Raw genomic sequence first — 6,000 nt, 5'->3', positions numbered from 1 at the left:
TTCTTTCTTTCTTTTTTTTTAAAAAAAAACAAACAACTTTTTTTATTGACAACTTTCAGAAATATAAGCAATATAACATAATCATAATCTCCTTCTATCACTCTGTCTTTCTCCCTCCCTAAGCCCCCTCCACTGAATCCATTCTTGTTTCCACCTAGTCTCTCTTTTATTTTGATATCCTCATTTCCCTCCTCCTATGATGCAGTTCTTATGTAGATAGCATCTGCCACTGCGAGGTCATGAATATCAAAGCTACTTTGTGTCCTGAAGACAGCATTCTAAACGCTCCGCTCCTCCCTTTCCTTGGTTCTTACATTCTTTCCTGACCTCTTCCACCTTGAAGGCTGTGATAGAGATGTCTAATTTAGTGATACTCCACTGTCACTCCTATGCACTTTGGTCAGTTTTGAGTCATCTTAGTGGTCAACACTATCTGAAAAGAGAAGCTTCTTTCACCAAAAGGGAGTGGCATGAATATATGGGCCTAGCCACATGGATTTAGAGGGCAGTTGGGTGGGCATAATGTACTCATTTAGGCAGACAACAATAGTAGCCTTCCCCTTTCCTAGGGCTCATGACCTCCTAAGCCATAGGCTTTTCACTGGGTTTTCAGTAAGAGGCAATAATTTCCTTTACTTCAACATAGAAAGCTAAATAATTTCTCTAATGACAAGTATTGTGGGGAAAGGTGACTCTCCTATAGAGCAAACTTTTTACTGCATTCTGGCGTAATCAATGCTCTTTTGAAGTCGCTGGGTTTACTTGCTGGTATAATACCTTGGAGGTGGCCTCTTTCAGGTAGAAAACTAACTTCTTAGAAGCGAGCATTAAGATTGTGAAAATACAGGAAGTTCTACAATAGCAAATGAAGGCAGATATGTAAAAGTGTGTTGATTTATTTTTTTAATGTGATGACTATCCTTTGTCTAGAAAAGAAAAGCTACATGTAACAGTCAATGTTTTCATTAAATCAGAGCTGCTAGTGTTTTCAACTGATGCATGAAACCTTCACTGTGTGCCAGTCTCTGATGGATGCTATTGCACTGTAGTCTGATTTTGCATTTCGCATGGTCCATTCTTCATCATAGAATTTTTATACAATCAACAAGTTTCAAGTTGAAGAAGTGAAAAAATAGCTAAAAAGGAAAATGATATTATCCTATGTTCTCTTTTTATTAGACTCAAACTGTGTTGTTTGAATAGGGCTTCTGAGACAACAGAATGAAGCCTCTCATACTTTATGTGGTAGCATTGTTCAATCACAGGTCTGCTCTACATAGTTTGTAATTTATTTATGCAAAAATTCCTCTAAAAAGAACAAATATTAAGACTACATCTATTTCAAATATACTGGCAGAGCAGAAATGGATAGTGACCTCCAAATTTCCTTTCCTCTTCTTGTGTAGCTATGAAATGATTCCAAACAGAACATGATTTGCTGCCTGAGTGACATATGTTTTGCTGTGATAAGAATGTGGACTGTAATCCTGTTCTTCTGGAGAAAGTTAGACCACACCATATCAGACTGTGTTTGGGAGTTACTGGTCTCAACAGCTGCAGTCTGAAATCTGTACTGTAGACTTCTCTTATCTGCAGAACATCTGTTCCAACATCTCTTGTGGATGCAGGAGATGACGGATGTCCAACTCTTATGTATGCTGTGATTTTCCTACTCATTGCCATTGGCCTAGCATATGTTTTGTTGGTATCTTCTACTCACACATTTAATGCCTTTTCTACTTTAGCTAAACAGTTATTACACTCTGAAGCAGTGACTTTTGCAAGTTGATATGCAATGGCAAAATTAAAGAGAATGTAATCTTTTTCTTCTTCAGAAACTTGCAGGTTGGTCCTTAGGGTAGATCTTACAATCCTAAGTATATGAATGTTTTTGTTATTAATAAAATTTTTAATTTAATTTACACATCTTATGGTTTCTGTAAAACTACCAGCAACCCTATCCTTGTTGTTTTTGGGCAACTACAACTTAGGCCCTTTTGACGTTCTATGTCCCCAAATTTAGTTAAACAGTGATTATAAGAAGTGATAAAGTAGAGTAGGACATTGGTGGTTATATCATCACTGAGCATGTGTAGACCTTATTTTCTTGACATTATTCCACCAAAAATACTGCAAAGATTTTGCGTTCTATTTTATTAGATAATATAAATGATGTATGTATTTGAGCACACATGCACAGGTTTTACATAAATACACATAATTTTAGGTAATTGTCTTGAGAATCACAGACGGGCATATCTGAGAGCAGGATCATGCAGACACAGACTGCTCTGTTAAGTAAAATAAGGTTACTTGGGGCTGAAAGGATGGTTTAGTGGTTAAAGTGTTTTCCTGCAAAGCCAATGAACCCAGGCTCAATTCCCTAGGACCCATGTTAGCCAGATGCACAAGATGACACATACATCTGGAGTTGGTTTGCAGTGTGGCTGGTGGCTCTGGAATGCCCATTATCTTTCATTCTCTCTCTCTCAAATAAATTAATAAAAATAAAATATTTAAAAATAAGGCTCTGAGCTAGGCATGGTGGCACATGCCTTTAATCCCAGCACTTGGGAGGCAGAAGTAGGAGGATCACTGAGAGTTTGAGGACACCCTGAGACTACATAGTGAATTCTAGGTCAGCCTGGGCCAGAGTGAGACCCTACCTTGAAAAACCAAAAAAAAAAAAAAAAAAAAAAAACAACAAAAAAAAAAGGGGGGGAGGACTGGAGCAATGGCTTAGCAGTTAAGGTATTTGCCTGCAAAGCCAAAAGATCCAGGTTCAATTCCCCAGGACCTTCATTAGCCAGATGCACAAGGGGGCTCATGTGCCTGGAGTTCATTTGCAGTGGCTGGAGTCCCTAGTGTTCCCATTCTCTCTCTCTCTCACTTGCTCTCTCTTAGTCAAATAAATAATTAAATAAATAAATTTTTAGAAAAGGTTACTTGGGGCTGGAGAGATGGCTTAGTGGTTAAGCGCTTGCCTGTGAAGCCTAAGGACCCTGGTTCAAGGCTTGATTCTCCAGGTCCCACGTTAGCTAGATGCACAAGGGGTGCATGCATCTGGATTTCATTTGAAATGGCTGGAGACCCTGGCATGCTCATTCTCTCTCTCTCTCTCTCTCTCTCTCTCTCTCTCTCTCCATCTGACTCTCTCTCTATCACTCTCAAATAAATAAATAAAAAATGAACAATTTTTTTTTTTAAAGAAAAGATTACTTGAACTAAAGCCTTGTGATACTGTGATGGTCTAATAACAAAATGACTGGCTACTAACTAAGGGTTGGGTGACTGTGGTGGTTTGATTCAGATGTCCCCCATAAACTTATATGTTCTGAATTCCAGGTTCCCAGCTAGTGGAAGTTTGGTAATTGTATCCTCCTGGAGGTAGTATGTTATTAGGTTTATTAGGTGTAGGCTTATGGGTGTTATAGCCAGCTTTCCCTTGCCGGTGTTTGGTACACTCTCCTGCTGCTGTTGTCCGTCTGATGTTGGCCAAAAGGTGATGCCCACCCTGTGCTCAAGTCATCATTTTCCCCTGCCATCATGGAACCTCCCCTCGACTCTGTAAGCCAAAACCCTTTCTTCCCACAAGCCGCACTTGGTCAAGTGGTTTTCTTCCAGCAAAAGTGAAGCTAATTGCCACAGTTATATAGTCAGTCTGGATACAGAGGAAAAAGATGTAATTTCTACTTTCACTGGGATAGAATCAAAGTGGGTGGTTTCATTATCAAGCCACACAGAATAGCATGTAACTTAAACTTATAATTTGCTTATTTCTGGAATGTCCTATGTAACTTTTTTTGAGGACAGCTGATAGAATAACTGAAAATATGGGAAGTGAAATGGCAGAGGAAGAAGAAATATTTAACATTATATTCAACGCATACACTGAATGCAAGACTGCAACAAGACTATTCTCCACCAGCTGCTAAGCTGTTCTTGGAGCCTCATATGACCTGAATGGAACTCCTTGTAAAAATTTAGGGAATGAAATGTCCACAGTGGATGTTGGAAACTCCAAACTATTTCTGTGCATCCACCTGTGCTGTTAGATAAGCATGTGGATACACCAGAGGGTTGTAGTTAATTTTGCATTGCTGGGATAAACCACTCAACCAAATTCAGCTGATGGGAGAAAAGGGTTCATATTGGTTCACAGTCTCTAACTTAACTACACCAGGGAAAGCTCGGTACAGCAGATGCTGGGCATCACATCTGGCCATAGCAGCTGGCAGAAAGCAGCAAGAGTGAGCTGAGCTCTGACAAGGAAGAAGCTGACCTCTAACACCACAAAGCCTACCTCCATCAAGGCTTATCATACCACACTCCCACCAGCTGGAGTCCATTTTCTTGGTTTTTCTACTGATGAGGCTATGGGCAACGTTCCACATTTAAACTACTATACCAAGAAAGACACTTGAATAACATATGGCAAACTGTTCATTCAAGGGGAAATAAATCTCTTCTTCATAATATTGTTAATGTTAAGTGATAGATTTCCCCCCTATGAATTCAAAGTGTATGTAAATATATAATAATGAATGAAGAAATATTAGACATGCCAGGTATATGTTGGAAATATTTCATTCTTCATTTGTACTTGAATTTTTAATAAAAATATGAAGGTGTGAATTATTAATGCAAGTTAAAATGTGCAGTGAATAAACAGCTCAATGCTGGAGAGATGGCTTAGCAGTTAAGGCATTTGTCTGCAAATCCAAAGGACCCAGGTTTGATTCCCCAGGACCCACATAAGTCAGACGCAAAAGGTGGTGCATGCTTCTGGAGTTTCTTTGCACTGGCTGGAGGTTGTGGCATGCCCATTCTTTCTCTCTCCCTTTTACTCTCTGCCTATCTCTCTCTCTCTTTCATAAATAAAAATGAAAATAAATTAAAAAAATAGTTCAAAGTTGTCATAGTTAAAACTAAACTTGTTAAAATTTTTTGAGACAATAAAAGAATATACTCATGTTTTTTGAAAAGTAAGTATGTTTCTTACTGATGATCAGTTAATAAAAACAAATGAAGTATTGAGTCATGACATAACATGAATAAAAACTCCCCATGCAAAGAGCTACCTACTGTGAACTTTGTACATGCCAAGGCCCAGAAGAAGCCAATCGATGGGCTCACAGGTAGACTGACTGTCAGATGCTGGGTAGCTGGGCAAGGGATTAGTAAATGACTGCTGAGTGGAAGGTTTTCTTCATAGGTTGCTGTCAATGCTTTGGGCAGTGGTGATAGCTCTCCACTGGTGATAGTTTATGAATACACTAGCAACCACTGACTAGTCTCGCTGCACAAGGGGAGGGTGAATTATATCACCATAGCAAAACACTGGTGATATGCTTTCACTAAAGATGTTCATAAGAAATTCACTTAGGACATCATTTTTCAATTCAGAATAGCAATTAAAGACATGAGTCTTAAGCAAACATTTAAGGAGAAAAAAAGTCACTATTGGAACAGTAGCACTATCAAAAAAATCTTTAGTGAAGTTTCAAGTATATTTCCATTTGTAAGTTTTGATTTTTACCTCATTGATATTGATATTGATAGATAGGAACTGTAGAGTGTTAGTGACTATATAAATAAGCACCTTTAAAAGGTAAAAGTTGATTTGCATGTTGCATTATACACTTCTCCTGGTACATCGAACTCTATGAAGCTGAGGTGTTTCTAACATATCTGCAATACTTCATGTTTTCTTGAAAGTTTGCCTAACGAACTTTACTACCAAATAGGGGGCAAGCATGATGAGAAGAAATACAGGTGCTTTGGTTTTCTGAAGCAGAGAGATGATGAATAGTTAATGGGAGGCCATAACTCAGAAGTCCCAAGGTTGAAACCTGAGTGAAAAATTCACATCATACTGTAGAACAGCTCCAGTATTTGAGATGATTCATTCCCCTGAAAATTCACTTTACAAAACTTATGCTAGCTCATTTAATTTTTCATTCATTATTTATTCGTTTCTCTCATCTATTGAAGTGTGCA

This window comes from Jaculus jaculus, chromosome 11, assembly GCF_020740685.1.
Source record: "Jaculus jaculus isolate mJacJac1 chromosome 11, mJacJac1.mat.Y.cur, whole genome shotgun sequence".
In the NCBI taxonomy this organism is placed as follows: Eukaryota; Metazoa; Chordata; class Mammalia; order Rodentia; family Dipodidae; genus Jaculus; species Jaculus jaculus.
Note: the sequence above shows the minus strand (reverse complement) of the source record.